The sequence below is a fragment of the Scomber japonicus genome, chromosome 23 (genome assembly GCF_027409825.1).
Source record: "Scomber japonicus isolate fScoJap1 chromosome 23, fScoJap1.pri, whole genome shotgun sequence".
NCBI lineage: Eukaryota > Metazoa > Chordata > Actinopteri > Scombriformes > Scombridae > Scomber > Scomber japonicus.
Window position 1 is genome coordinate 1071480 of NC_070600.1, and position 17034 is coordinate 1088513.

Sequence of the window (17034 nt, forward strand, 5' to 3'; positions counted from 1 at the left end):
CAGGCTACAAAGCCAAGAGCAACTCCAAGGGGGGGACAGTTGAGAGGGCGAACGAACTCAACAACTTCTTCAACCAGTTTGACCAGTCCCCTCCCCTGCCCTCCTCCCCCCACCCATCCCCACTACAGACCCCTCTCCCCCCCACCCCCATACATCCTTCACACAACATCAAAGACAACCCCTCCTCCCTCCCCCTACCCCACTCTCCTCCCTGCATCACTGCGGACCAGGTCAGGAGTGAACTGAGGAGACTTTGTCCCAGGAAAGCAGCTGGTCCGGACAGGGTGTGTCCCCGGCTGCTAAAGTCTTGCGCCACTGAACTGGGAGAGCCTCTTCAGCACGTCTTCAACCTCAGTCTACAACTGGGGAAAGTGCACACCCTGTGGAAGACTTCCTGCATCGTTCCGGTTCCGAAAAAGAACTGGCCCAGCAAGATGAACGACTACAGACCGGTGGCGCTCACGTCCCAACTGATGAAGACACTGGAGAGGCTCTTCCTCAGTCTCCTCGGGCCACAAGTGCAGCACTCCCAGGACCCCCTACAGTTCGCATACAGGACAAAGGTTGGCGTGGAGGATGCTGTTCTCCACCTCATGCATCGAGCCCACATGCACCTGGACAAGAGCAGAGGCACAGTCAGGATTTTATTCCTGGACTTTTCAAGTGCCTTCAACACCATCCAGCCTCCTCTGCTTCAGGACAAGCTGACCAGGATGCAAGTGGACCCACGCCTGGTCTCATGGATCTCCAGCTACCTCACCAACAGGCCACAGTATGTCAGGCTCAAGGGCATCACATCAGACACTGTGGTCAGCAGCACAGGAGCACCTCAGGTGACTGTGCTGGCCCCCCTCCTCTTCACCCTGTACACCTCGGACTTCAGCTACAACTCTGAGGCGTGTCACATCCAGAAGTTTGCGGATGACACGGCCATCATGGGGTGTATCAGGGAGGACCAGGAGGAAGAGTACAGGAGTCTGGTGAGGGACTTTGTCGTCTGGTGCCAGGCTAACCACCTGCAGCTCAACACCTCCAAAACCAAAGAACTGGTCATAGACTTTGGGAAATCTAGACCACCCCCTCAGCCGGTCCAGATTGAGGGGGCAGACGTTGAGGTGGTGAGCTGGTGCTGGACAACAAGCTGGACTGGTCTAAGAACACTGACCACCTCTACAGGAAGGGGCAGAGCAGGCTTTACTTCCTGAGGAGGCTGAGATCCTTCAACATCTGCAGCAAACTCCTGTGGATGTTCTACCAGTCAGTGGTCGCCAGTGTCCTGTTTTATGCTGTGGTGTGCTGGGGGGGCAGCACGACAAAGAAAGACTCCTCCAGGCTGGACAAGCAGATCAGGCGTGCCGGCTCTGTGGTCGGCATGAAGCTGGACTCTTTGGTGTCAGTGGCAGAGGAAAGAACATTGAACAAACTGCTGGCCATTATGGACAATGCCAGCCATCCTCTGCACACGGCCATCACCAACCAGAGAAGCTTGTTCAGCGACAGGCTGCTGCTCCCCAGGACCAACACTAACAGACTCAAAAACTAATTTGTCCCCCGTGCCATCAAGCTGTACAACTCCACAGTGGCAGGGGGAGGAAACAGGACACATAACAGGAGGAGCACCTGAAAACTCATACAGTCTCTTATTATTTATTACTGGATACTTAAAAATGTAATACTCACTTGACTACAGTCGTAACTTATCCTTCAGTTACCCAAAACCTTTTGCTATCTCCTGTACATATACATATATACTTTCCTGTACATATATATATATATATATATATATATATATACATATATATATATATATACACACACATATATATATATATATACACACACATATATATATATACACACACATACATACATATATATATATATATATATATATATACATATATATATACACACACATTATAAATACCGGGAGGAGTGCAAAACAGTGTGCAAATTGCGAGTATATGCATTGTAAATATATATGTAAATATATATATATGTATGTATATATATATATATGTATGTGTATATATATATATATATGTATGTATGTATGTATGTATGTATGTATGTATATATATATATATATATATATACATACATACATACATACATATATATATACACATACACATATATATATATATATATATATATATATATATATATATACATACATACATACATACATACATACATACATATATATATACATACATACATACATATATATATATATATACACATATACATACATATATATATACATACATACATACATATATATATATATATTTACAATGCATATACTTGCAATTTGCACACTGTTTTGCACTCCTCCCGGTATTTATAATGTGTGTTTTTACTGTGTAAGATGTGTGTTTTTATACTAATTTGTGTGTTCTTATTCAACCTGTACTTATTGCGATGTTGCACTGGAACTTAAATTTCCTGAGGGGAACCTCCCCAAGGGATCAATAAAGTTACTATCTATCTATCTACTATCTATCTATCTGTGGGAGTGTCCGCGGAGTTCGCTGAAACCCCACCCCCTACCAAGTGTCACCTATCAATCAAAGTCACCACCTCTACCAAAAACATGGACGCTACGTCTGAGAGCTTTCTGCTGCTAACTCAGCTGCTAGCTCGGCGGCTAACTCGGCGGCTAACTCAGCTAACTGGCTAACTGTAGACTGTAGTAGTAGTAGTGTGTGCTGAATGTATTTATACCTCTACAGCAGCAGGGGCGGGTTTATGATTTTCAGACCCGCTCACTAAATCCTGAACACAGAAATCTTGAAACACAGTTTGTGAAGCCTAGCTCCACAATTCAAATCTAAATGGTTGAAATGCTTTTTACACCTTTTTTAGAAATACATTTATGACCTACTTAATGTGTTTAGAAGAAAATGTCTGAAATCACACGGTCTTTAAAAACAAACTTATCAGAAAAATGAACACTTAGATAAACCCCAGCATTGCAAGAAAACCATAAAATGACAGAAAGCATCTTTTGGAAAAATATATTTGACGTTCACTTTGAGTTTTTGAGTTTGGCTCATGTCCCATATGCTAACCTATGACCTATACTCCAGTCAAACACCAGGGGGGGATCAATATATTTGGGTTTCACTTTTGGGTAGCTGTCATGGTATCCAAATTATGTAGAGTTGAAGTATGTGTGCATCTGTGTTCTAAATAAATGATGAAAAGGCAACTTTCCACTGTCAATCAACCTTTGATAGGAGGTAAGGTCCAATCCAGCATGTCCATGTGGGCCCCACATGGGTTAAATGCAGGCTACATGAGTACTGAGACGGCATGGACTTGAACTGGTCAAATTTTACGGGTCCCACATGGTTTCAGTAACATGGGCCCCACATGTGAAGCCCACAAGGGCTGACTGTATGAGCCCCATAAGGGATTAAGTGGGCTAAGCGGGCATGAATATGAACAGGGCAAATTGTATGGGCCCTATATTGTTTCAGAAACATGGGCCCCATTTAAGGTCCATTTTGATCCCACTTTCGACTGCATATTGGCAAACATATGGGGCCTACACATGTAACTCACCCACTTGGGCCCCACCTGAAACCCAGTCAGAACCCACTTGAAGCCCATATGGGGTCACCATGGAAACTGCAGACAAAACCACTTGGGACCTATAATTTCAGCCCAAGTCTAAGCCTTATGGGGCACACATACATGCTGGCTGAGGTGGAGTGATGCTGAGATCAGGAAAAGTGGATAGGTGGCAGTGGCACATGCCAATTCTTGGGATGATACTGTTGTTCTACTGGAATCTGCCATTTAACAATATAGCCTAGTAGTGGCATACGCAATACCACTGCTGATTGGCACTTAAAAATGGTATGACACTCATATTCCCCTGACAGATACCAATTTCGACAGGTGCAATATAAACATGGACTATGGGAGCATCTGATCATTAAGACTAGCTAGAAATATCCAAGTCAAACAAGTGTCTCCCTTCATGTGAAGAAAGGCTGAGATGATCTATAAGACCAGTTATATATTCTGTTCGTACCTACAAGAGTGTGAGAAAACTGATGAATGCCACAAATATTCTTAAATCACTTGTACCTGCATCTAAGACCAAATGAGTTTGTTTTCCTGTATGAGGCTCAATGTGTCTTTAACATTACCATTGCTGATACATTTTTACATTTCTAAAGTGCAAGTGACACATTTTTCATTGTGATATGTATCTGCAAGTTTATTTTTCATATTGTATTAGATGAAGTGAAACCGATGGCTGCCTGGAAGGTAAGAAATCAATCAAAGAACATGGTTTACTTTGTAAAATGGTTAGCACTGCAGTAAAGTATATATGATTTCTAGTTAATGGGCTGAAAAATCTACAAATATACTTTAGAAAAGAGTTCTGCACTTTTAGAGGGATGCATAAAACTGCTGACCGCATAAAATTATTCCTTTAATTGCAAAGAGCAAAAGTCCAGTCCTTCTTTGTACTCCGTTCTACACAGTCTGCAAGTTTGAGCATGCCTTGAAGCTCAGAAACCCCTTTCTGGTATTTAAAGTTATTCTGCACTTGAGGAAATTTTAAGCACAGTGTACACACAGAACTGATCTTGTTCTCCTTCTGCTCCTTTGACACACAAAACCTTCAGATTATGAGCTACTGTAGAGGTGGTTAGAGGAGTTGGAGAAGGAAACTTGCAGAGTAAAAGGCAACCACTGAACAGCCATTCTGGGCTGTAATAGTTGAGTGGGCATCAGGAGCAGAGATGAGGACTGCAAGTGAAAAGTCCAAGTTGGCAGACAGCTAATCTAAGATAGGCTAACATCTATACTTAGATGCAGAAAATGACCCATTTATTATATATGCAAAAGGTGCCAAAATGTGAAAAATGTGTGAAAAGAAAACATTTTGTACATACAACCATCACCAGCGCAACGTACAGACCATGTCATTCTAGGGATGACTAAATCACATAGTTATACATAGTTATATATAGTTAGTTATATTTAGTTATGTAGAAGAAAAGGTCTTTAGGTATAGTTGGTGCATGCGTTTGATTGATGGCAGAATCAACAGGCCCAGCCACAGCTGCAGCATGGAGAGACATTCACAAGCCACGAGGAGTTAGTAGTAAGACCATACCATCTACCAACACCATTTAAACTAACCAAAGTTACATTTAATATGCTACAGTTGAGTAGGAAGTAATATCTGTTTGGTCACTCATTTAAAGAGGCAGAGGTGCAGGACAAGACAACAAATAGTTCTGCTGGAAAGATTCTGCTTCTAAAGAAGTGTGAACCTGAGTGCAGATTTCCATGAGTGTAGTGGCTTGTGGAAGGTTGCATATGAGCTTCTATACAACTAAGGGCCAATTATAAGACACAAAAAAATGAAGCAGTTCAACTATTATTAATGGAGGACAATATCTGAACTGAACAAAGTGTACCTAAACTTAAGTGTGTGTTTGGCTACATTTACCTCAGTATTTACATCTACAACATGTGTCGTTGATTTCTCAACCCTATTATATCGATTCATCTCTTCTAGTTTCCCACAAACATGTTGATGTATGTACACAGATATTAACAAAAACCTTAAAAGTATTGCTTCATACTGTTAAAGAGCTCAATAATGCCACAGGTTATATTAAGAGATGAAACCAATTCAAAACTTTTAATTGTGCACTGCCATTACTGGCTTTAGCTTTGCATCACCTCCAGTTGCTATAGCAACAATATGTAACATCACTAAACTATAATACTACATATATAGTGACAAAGCATAATCTGATTAAGTTCAATGTAATGATGATCTTTAAAGACGAGACATTAGCAGGAAAGCTCATTGTTGTTCACTGTCTTTGGCTCTTATGTTATAGTAGGAAGCTACTTTCTGGTCATTAGTCAGTATGACATTACTAATTTGTTAGAACAGCAACAAGATTCTGAAAGGACATGATGGGTGGAGAACTCAACAACTCTGTCATTCCTTACATGGTTGGGTATCTGAGAAAGTCAAGAGAAACTTCTTTCAAACACTTAGGCAAGGCAAGACAAGGCAAGGCAAGGCAGTTTTATTTATATAGCGCATTTCATACACAATGGCAACTCAATGTGCTTTACATAAAACAAAAAAACATGTAATTTGAGAAACATTAAAACATACAATTAACCCCCCCCCCCCCATAATAAAAACAAAGTACAGAAAAATAGACATAAATAAAATGATTCCAGCATAAAATAATAAATTAGCTTTAAAATCATTAAAAGGACATAGAGTGCAAATGAAAGATTAAAATGTAAAGTGCTTTAAAATAGTTCAATCATAAGCTCAGGAGAAGAGAAATGTTTTTAACCTTGATTTAAAAGTGTTCACTGTTGGGGCTGATTTCAGTTCTGCTGGTAGTTTGTTCCAGTTGTGTAAAAGCTGCTTCACCATGTTTAGTTTGAACTCTGGGCTCAACTATCTGACCTGAGTCAGTAGATCTCAGAGCTCTACTGGGTTTATATTCTACTAACATGTCATTCATGTATTCTGGACCTAATCCATCTCAAGATCACACAGCCAAACACAAGCAGACCAATGCTGTGTACTGTATACAAACCAATGCAGCCAGGACTGCAAAGATCTGTACACAGACATGTATACTTAGGAGACAAATCAGCATAAGCTTAGAATGCCTCTTTCACTGATGAACACATGCTGATTTTAAAATCAATACATGTAGAGAGAAAGATACCTATGTACATACTGCTCAAACACATGCCAACATCTTCTGTAATGTGACATGAGTGAGTGTGATGATGAACTTATCTGATAGAGTTGTTGTTTGTTCAGTGGACTGCTGTCTGAAAGTACAAAGAGGTGAAGGTAAAGAGAGGCTCGACACGCAGGGGCTCTTAGGCTGCACAAAAGTATAACATTTTTGTTTTGTCTTGCATCAAAGCCCTTTCAGTGTATTTAAATATTCATATCGTTGTTGATATATTCAAAGTGTTTTCTCAATGCACTTCGGAGCATACGTCGCCTTTAGATATAGCTGGGTTTCTTTGATGAAGAGCAACGATCTCTAACACCACTTCTGCCCTGGGGGCTTTGTGCTTAATGGTGGAATGGAACATGAAGGCTCCATGGATCAAGGGCCCGTCTTCCACAGGTCAACCCAGGACTCAGCACCAAGCCATGGGGAGATCTGTCCCAGCAGGGGGCATGCCCTGCAGCGTGCTGGAGTTCGGGCCCATTACAACCCTTGCTTGGTGCTGTTTCTGTCTCTTTGTCTCTGTCTATTTTCTTGAATTATACATCAGAGGGAGACCATATACTCTTTGGCTCAGGGTGAATAAACATCAGCACAGTCCAGAAGACAAAGCCTGTATGTGGACAAAAGCTACTCTGTCTGTCAGGTCTCATTGGCTTTAGCTCAGCCCACAAGGTAGCACAGAGGATATACACAGCAGGCTGTAATTAAAAAGGAAATGTAGTGTGAGTGGAAGAGGAAGCTAGAGAAACCATGGAAGAAGGTTGTTCTCTTTGTAAAGCCTGTTGCGATGAATCTGGAGCTGGGCTACAGGGAAAAGGACAATATGCCAGGAGGTCAGGAGGATAAAATAAGGCAGGGAGAGAGGAAGAAGTTTAATCAGTGATGTTAAAGAGTGAGTAAAGTTTTTCAATCGTTTCAAAGGTTAAAAATAGAGATGAATGTATCACAAAGTACATTTACTCAAATATCATATGTAAGGGAATAGGTTAACTTAAGTATTTATGAAATTGGTGCCCTATGACTTTAGATAAAAAGCTGTAGATTCAACTATCTATCTAAGAGGGCAAATCTTACAACAACCATGATGCATTGGACATGGTCCCATTCAAGGCTACTGACAATGTGTTTATGGAATGTAGGTGGTTAATACATTTCCAACCAAAGACAAGTTATGATTGAGAAGCATTATATCTATTTACCAAAGTTTATTATCATTTACGAATGTAATATTTTCAGGCGTCAGAGAGCTGCTATCAATATGCAGAGAGTTGGGATGTATGGATTATATAATATATTAATGTCTGTGCGGTGGGAGCTATCACTTCTCAGTGTGAGAAATGACAGGTGTGGCCTGAGAGCGTGTGAACTGCTTGACACAGTGCACACCATCATGGTGTCACCATGGCAACACGACCAATTTGTTTAATAAGCTCGGCAGCCAGGGGATTTTTGTTTTGGTAGGTTTTGGCTATTTATTTTTATTTATTGATTTTACATATTGCTATTATTATTTCCATTTATTATTATATATATTTTTCTTGATTTTAGTTTATCTCTGGTTGTGCTGTTCAAATATATTTCAAGTTGAGTTCTGGTGGTTCAATAAATGCTTATGTTTACACATCTATGAATAATCGTGTTTTATAATCGCGATTTCAATATCGATCAAAATAATCGTGAGTTAAAGTGAGTCTGTGATTGTAACATACATTTCTTCTTGTTGTTACCTAATGAAATATCTTCCCTCCAAACAAAATCATAGTCATGCCTAATTTACTTGAAATGAGCCTGTGATTTTATCGATTTTTCGTTGTTGTTGTCTTCTTTTCTCTTTGTTGCTTGTTTTTGTATTTTTTGTCTCTTGCCCATTTCTGCTTGATTGATATGTTTTGGTGATTTTTTATACTAAAGGGTCCCTTGGGCTTCTTTTCCTCTCCTGCACAGTTATTTGCCTTTGTATTGTGAAATATAATGTTTGTTTTATTATTGTGCATATGAATAAAATAAAATTTGATACAAATTACATGAAAAGTTGGTTAGTTACATAATTGTCCACTCATTGTGTTTGGTTGTTAATAAAAAAAAAAGAACGTAATAAATTATACTCTTGGCAATTCTTTAATGATCTTTCAGTGTGTGTGAAATTAGAGTTTTTGAGAAACAACCAAGCATGATCATATTGCACCAAAATGTGCGAACATCCAGAAAATGAACCGTGATTATTTGCAGTCAAACAGTTGCGCTGCTGTCAAGCTTGATTAGTCAGTGATGATGTGAGACTATTTTCATGAAGAGTAGGAAACAGAGTTTTGTTTCACGAACGTAAATGACAAGTGTGTGTCTGATCTGTGGTGCAAGTGCGTCCTTTCCTGCGGGTAGCAGTCTACCAAAAGAGAAGATGAAGGAGCTGAAAACAACGCTTCAAAGACAACAGTCTTTGTTCACCAAACCTATGAAAAAGGCCAATGCAGCAACAGAGGCCTCGCTTAAAGTGGCGCACATCTGAACGAAGCACAAAAAGCCCTTCACCGATGGCGGGATTGTAAAAGAGGCTATGGCTGCGGTGGCGGAAACATTATTCAGTAAGACAGAAATTTTGTCTGCTATTGTAGATGTACAACTTGGTGCAAATACTGTGGCAAGGGGAGTGTCTGCGCTGTCTGTGGATGCGGTAAAACAGCTGGAAACCGACATGAAAAGTGGTTTTCAATTCAGTGTGATGAGTCTGTCGACTCCAGTGATATAACTGAGCTAGCTGTTTTCATTTGAATGTTGTTTGGTGACTTTTCCACCAAAGAGTTTTTAACCTTACTTCCACTGAAAACTACAACCAGGGGAGTTGATATTTACAATGCAGTGAAGGACTACTTTGTAGAAAAAAAGATCCCTGTTGAAAAGCTGGTGTCTGTGACAACTGACGGAACACCTGCTATGACAGGTCGTCACTCAGGACTTTCCTAAGTTTCTGAACTATCGTTGCATCATTCACCATATGCGCAAAACTAATGGAATTTGACCATGTCATGGCACCTTTTGTTAAGATCATCAACTCCATTCGAGGCAAAGCAACACCAGAGTTTCAAGCTGTTCCTGGAGAAATGCTCTGCGGAGTATGGGGATCTCCTACTCCACACTGAAGTCAGATGGCTAATTCGGGGTAAGATACTACAACGCTTTCTTTCCTTGCTGGGTGAAATCAAGGCTTTTATGGAAACGAGGGAGGAGGATACCACGCTATTATCTGATGCAGAGTGGCTACTTGATCTTGCTTTCTTGACAGATGTAACTGAGAGAATTAACCACCTGAACCTATAAAAACTAATTCAGGGGACCTTTAGTCATTACTTAAATATATATATATATATATTGTTGTGAAATGAAAAATCAAGTTCTGAGATACTGTTAGACATTTTACTTGTAATTGTTATTTTATTGAGCTTGGCTTACACACAAATTATGCCCATTGATTCAATATACTATCATGATTTGTCTGAGTTTAAAATGTTCAGTTAATCAAAAAATAATTTAATTTTAATTAAATGAGTGACCACAGTTGAAACTTGCCAAAGCGTTGTGGTGAATGGTAATTTTATGCTTAATAACACTATTTGCATTTGCATTTGCATTCGCTCAGGAAGTTCTTCTCTGAAATTTGAGCAGTGTTGATAGTAACGTTAGCTGACAGTCTGTGTGCTGAGGTAACGTTAGCTAGTAGCCTGTCACTGATTGAGTAGACTTAAATGTGGCAGTAATAGGTGGCCAGTCTTGGCCATCTAACTTAATATGGGATTACCCATTAGCCACCGCTCCGGTTAGCATGTAGGCTAGCTACGTTTATAAACTACAAGTAGCTACCTCATTTACTTTCGCTAGCTGACTAACAAACTAGCGCACAAATAGGTTGTGTGTGAGCGAGTTATCTTTAGTATTTCCTCTCTGAATCATAGTCTAATTATGTCTAGCTAACGTTAGCCAGTTACCATAATGCTAACTGGCTCCGGTAATAGCCATTGCTTGCAAAGAGGCTTGGCCTCCATTTTAGCGTGTTGATTTGGCCTGTTGGTGACAACACTATTTGTTCAGATACTTTCCTCAACTACTTAGAAATGTGTTTTATTGTGGCCACAAAGCTACCTCACCATACTCAAAGCATTGCTTTTAATTAATGTAATTCTGCCAGCAGTTGGCTTAACTTAACAATTCTAGTGGAAAACTTTTTTTTTTGTTGACCCAATGTTTTATTTATTAGAGTGTACAGCTACAACGCAAAGATAAAAACATATCTGATATGATCAGTGCTGTTAAGGCCTTCAGTGCAAACTGTCCTTGTACATTCAGCAAATGAACAACAAGGTTTCAGCAAGATGTTGGAAAGTCAAACAGGTGCACCGAGTGTTTTAAATGTTTTCAAGGCTTGGACAGGAGTTTGCAGACAGATTCAGTGACTTTGAGAGACTTGAGCCCTGTGTGACATTTATGGCCAACCCCTTCAAGGATGTGGACATAAGTGAGATTTCGGGACAGATGGCTGAACTTTTCTGTGTTGATCATGTAGAAATGGAAATTGAGGTTATAAACCTTCAAAATAATGTGCAGTTAAAGTCTCAACAGCATTCTCAGCATTTCTGGAGCTTAGTAGAGCCAGATAACTATAAGAATCTTCATCAAGCAGCTCTGAAAATGTATGCTTTGTTTGGGTCTACATACCTCTGTGAGTCGGCCCTTTCTGACATGAATGTCATGAAATCAAAGTTCAGAACAAGACTGACAGATGAACATTTAAGTGACTCCATAAGAGTGAACCTAAGTGGCTACACTCCACCATACACCTCTCTTGTTGACTCCATACAGTGCCAGTCATCTCACTGAATACACATAACACATACAACTGGACATGGGAATACTCTTGTGAAGTGATACAGTGACATGTGGACAGATATAACAAAATGACAAGTGAATAAGTAATATCTGTGTATTTGTAATTTAATTTTATTGTTTTGTTTTGACAGCATTCATGTTTTGATTTAATATTGTGAGATACATTAGAATGAAATGCATACAGGCATACAAAATGCACATGCAGGTGAACTAAATATTTTTTGTGGACAGCAACATTTGTAAAAGTAGAGGTTGGAGACCCCTGCATTAAAGGTTATCATCCTACTGAACTACTATATATACTATATATATATACTCCCATCATGTTATGCTCCCTGTGTGTTTTAATTGAGACAGTGACAGCATCATATACAGTGCAGTACACTCTCCTCTTCTGGTATTTGTGTGTGTGTGCCTAATCCTTATATATGTTTTTATTTTGTGACAATGAACCAGCAGGAATCGCACTTTAGCCTTTAATTCTTGTCATACCATAAAGTTTTACTGATCAGTGTCAAAACAATTTTTTACTTCAAGTCATCATTATGAAATAAAACAATCCCATGTATACAACTAAAACATGTCATTGCCAACGTGAACTTTTCTAGAACAGTGTCTGGTAGCATAGTGTAAAATTGGTACAAATTAAACCAGAACTCTATTGACATGTCAAAAGCAGCTGATTTTACAGTAAATGACAAGTCAATAATGTTCTGCCCATGTGGTTTGACAGGTAAAAATATTGCAAAAAATCTCAGCAATATTCATAAAGACAAACAGAATGTTTTACAGCACAATAGGTTACCCATTGCATCTGAATTGGCATCTGTTTATTGAGTTTGCAGAATTCAGAAGCGTCTCCATAATCTAAAAACCAAAGTCCAGCATAGAGAGGTTGAGTGAATGTGGTAAGCACTCTGTGGAGGAGAGTCATGGTTTTATGATCAGAGACGTTGTAGAAGGACAGAACACCTGCTCTGTGATCCAGGTACACGCTGACTCTGAGATACCGTCATGTAAATGTAAAGAACCCTGACAATGTAAAGCCCAAGATTTGTTGTTATATCCAAATCCACATTTATTCCTGGTACCTGCTCTGCTGATATTCTTGTATACTACTGCTACATGAACTCCACCCCCTTTACACTCCACCTCCCAGTAACAACGTCCAGTCAGTCTCTCTCTACTCAGGACCTGAAGACATGTGGTGAATCTTTCTGGATGACTAGGATACTTCTGATTTTGACCTGAGGATGTTGCTTTTCTGTTCCCCTCAGTTAGTGACACATATGCGTGTGCTGTGTTTGGATCCAGAGTGATTTCACATTGTCACAAACTGGCTCAACATATGTGACATGGAGGAGAGACAAGTCAGGTGCCAAAAGAAAATGTTTTATTGTAACTCAAACAACATATATACCAAAAGCATGAGGTGTGGAGTGTAGTGGTGTCAGTGGTGAATGTAGTGTGTGGATGAGTGAGATATTTGTATGTGGCTGTTGAGTGTAAAAGGAAAAATGCCAAACGAACCCAGAACCTGTAGCAGCGTGGAGCCTAGGAGAGAGAGAGAGAGAGAGAGAGAATGAGACCAGGCTGGCATTTATCTCCTTGCTAGAGGCCTAGCCAGGTGTCAGCACCTTGCCTTAACGACCCTCCCTGACTACCAACTCCTGCAGGAAGTAATCAACTGCATGACAGAGAGCAGAAAGGGAGGGGTCGTAACACCCCCCTCCATAAGAACGAGGTTCCACCTCGTGTTTAACATCAAACAGGCGATAATATGTCCCAATCTGTCATGGTTAATACATTACCAATAGCTGACAGACAGTACTGCACTCCCTCCAGGCTGCGTCCTCCAGCACATCCCTCCATCCTCACCAACCCAGCAGCCTTGGTACCAAAGGAGCATTTTAAGGGAACGAAGAGTCGAGAGATGAGCAGAGGAGAGCATGGAAATGAGACAAAGCATAAATAAATAGACTAAATGTCTACAGGTGCCCGAGACAGGGCATCTGCAATTACATTGTCAGTTCCCTTAATATGTCGGATGTCTAAGTTATATGGCTGCAGGAACAGCGCCCACCTCATTAGCCTCTGATTAGGGTTTTGCAGTGACTTCAAAAAGGTGAGGGGATTATGATCAGTGAAAACTGTCAGCGAAGATACCCCTGAACCTACATAGACATCAAAATGCTGCAGAGCCCAAACAAGTTCCAACGCCTCCTTTTCAATCACTGAATAGTTGTATTGATGCTTGTTAAATTTTCTGGGGAAGAAGCTCACAGGGCAGTCTATACCCGCTGCATTCTCCTGCAACAGGACAGCCCCAACGCCCACATTGCTGGCATCTACATGAAGCTTAAAGGGCTGATCAAATCTTGGTGCTGCCAACACTGGGGCTGAACACAACAAGGCTTTTACACTGTCAAATGCATTTTGGCATGTTGACGACCAAATATATTCGGCTTTAGCTTTCAAAAGGTCAGTCAAGGGGGCAACCACAGATGAAAAGTTCTTGCAAAAGCTGCGATAGTAGCCTACCAACCCTAGGAAGCGCATCAGCTCTTTCTTGGTGGTAGGGGGGGGGAGAACTTTTGCACTGCCATGACCTTGGCCTCCACTGGTCGAACCTGGCCTTGACCTACCACCTTTCCAAGATAGGTCACAGTGGCTCTAGCAAACTCACATTTGGCCAGATTTACTGTCAAGTTGGCCCAGACCAACCTGTCGAAAAGAGCACCTATACGCTGGACATGTTCTTCCCAGGTGTCAGAATACACCACAACGTCATCTAGGTACACTGCACAACCATTAAGTCCTGAAACAACCCGATTCATTAGCCGTTGGAATGTTGCAGGAGCATTCCTCAAACCAAATGGCATTACAGTGTATGAATACAAGCCACCCCTCCCGGAGCTACTACCTTACCGTGGTGGAGGGGTTTGCGTGTCCCAATGACCCCAGGAGCTCAGTTGTCGGGGGCTTTATGCCCCTGGTAGGGTCTCCCATGGCAAACAGGTCCCGGGGGAGGGGCCAGACAAAAGGTAGCTCAGAAGACCCCAATGACGAGCAACAAAATTGGTCTTCCGTGTCCCTTGCCCGGACGCGGGTCACCGGGGCCCCCCCCGGAGCCAGGCCTGGGGGCGGGGCTCGGAGGCGAGCGCTTGGTGGCCGGGCCTTCACCCATGGGGCCCAGCCGGGCACAGCCCGAAAAAGGGACATGGGACCCCTCTCCCACAGACCCACCACCAGTGAGAGGGGCCAAAGGGGTCGGGTGTGTAATGAGCTGGGCGGCAGCCGAAGACGGGGACCTTGGCGGTCCGATCCTCGGCTGCAGAAGCTGGCTCTAGGGACGTGGAACGTCACTTCTCTGGTGGGGAAGGAGCCTGAGCTGGTGCGTGAGGTTGAGAAGTTCCGGCTAGATATAGTCGGCCTCACCTCGACGCACAGCAAGGGCTCTGGAACCAGTCTCCTCGAGAGGGGTTGGACTCTCGTCCACTCTGGAGTTGCCACTGGTGTCAGGCGCCGGGCGGGGGTGGCAATACTTATTGCCCCCCGGCTTGGTGCCTGTATGTTGGAGTTTACCCCGGTAGACGAGAGGGTGGCCTCCCTCCGCCTTCGGGTGGGGGGACGGATCCTGACTGTTGTTTGTGCCTATGGTCCGAACAGCAGCTCAGAGTATCCAGCCTTTTTGGACTCCTTGGAGGGGGTGCTGGAAAACACTCCCCCTGGGGATTCCCTCGTTCTGCTGGGGGACTTCAACGCCCATGTTGGTAGCGACAGTGAGACCTGGAAGGGTGTGATTGGGAGGAACGGCCCCCCTGATCTGAACCCGAGCGGTGTTCTGTTGTTGGACTTCTGTGCTCGTCACGGATTGTCCATAACGAACACCATGTTCAAGCATAAGGGTGTCCATATGTGCACTTGGCACCAGGACATCCTAGGCCGCAGTTCGATGATTGACTTTGTAGTCGTGTCGTCGGACTTGCGGCCGCACATCTTGGACACTCGGGTGAAGAGAGGGGCGGAGCTGTCAACCGATCACCACCTGGTGGTGAGTTGGCTCCGATGGTGGGGGAGGATGCCGGTCAGACCTGGCAGGCCCAAACGCATTGTGAGGGTCTGCTGGGAACGTCTGGCAGAGTCTCCTGTCAGAGAGAGTTTCAACTCACACCTCCGGCAGAGCTTCATCCATGTACCGGGGGAGGCGAGGGACATTGAGTCCGAGTGGGCCATGTTCCGTGCCTCCATTGTTAAGGCGGCTGACCGGAGCTGTGGCCGCAAGGTGGTCGGTGCCTGTCGGGGCGGCAATCCCCGAACCCGCTGGTGGACACCGGCGGTGAGGGATGCCGTCAAGCTGAAGAAGGAGTCCTATAGGGCCTTTTTGGCCTGTAGGACTCCGGAGGCAGCAGACAGGTACCGGCAGACCAAGCGGAGCGCAGCTAGGGCGGTCGCTGAGGCAAAAACCCGGACATGGGAGGAGTTCGGTGAGGCCATGGAAAAAGACTTCCGGACGGCTGCGAAGAGATTCTGGACCACCATCCGGCGTCTCAGGAGGGGGAAGCAGTGCACCGTAAACACTGTGTACGGTGGGGACGGTGTGCTGCTGACCTCGACTCGGGACGTTGTGGATCGGTGGAGGGAATACTTCGAAGACCTCCTCAATCCCACCAACACGCCTTCCGGTAAGGAAGCAGGGCCGGGGGACTCGGATGTGGGCTCTCCTATCTCTGGGGCTGAGGTTGCCGAGGTGGTTAAAAAGCTCCTCGGTGGCAGGGCCCCGGGGGTGGATGAGATCCGGCCCGAGTTCCTCAAGGCCCTGGATGTTGTGGGGCTGTCATGGTTGACACGACTCTGCAGCATCGCGTGGACATCGGGGGCAGTGCCTCTGGATTGGCAGACTGGGGTGGTGGTCCCTCTTTTTAAGAAGGGGGACCGGAGGGTGTGTTCCAATTACAGGGGAATCACACTCCTCAGCCTCCCCGGTAAGGTCTATTCGGGGGTGCTGGAGAGGAGGGTCCGTCGGGTAGTTGAACCTCGGATTCAGGAGGAGCAGTGTGGTTTTCGTCCGGGCCGTGGAACAGTGGACCAGCTCTACACCCTCTGCAGGATCTTTGAGGGTGCATGGGAGTTTGCCCAACCAGTTCACATGTGTTTTGTGGACTTGGAGAAGGCATTCGACCGTGTCCCTCGGGGGATCCTGTGGGGGGTTCTCTGGGAGTATGGGGTATCGGACTTCCTGATAAGGGCCGTCCGTTCCCTGTATGACCGGTGTCAGAGCTTGGTCCGCATTTCCGGCAATAAGTCGGACTTGTTTCCGGTGAGGGTTGGACTCCGCCAGGGCTGCCCTTTGTCACCGATCCTGTTCATAATTTTTATGGACAGGATT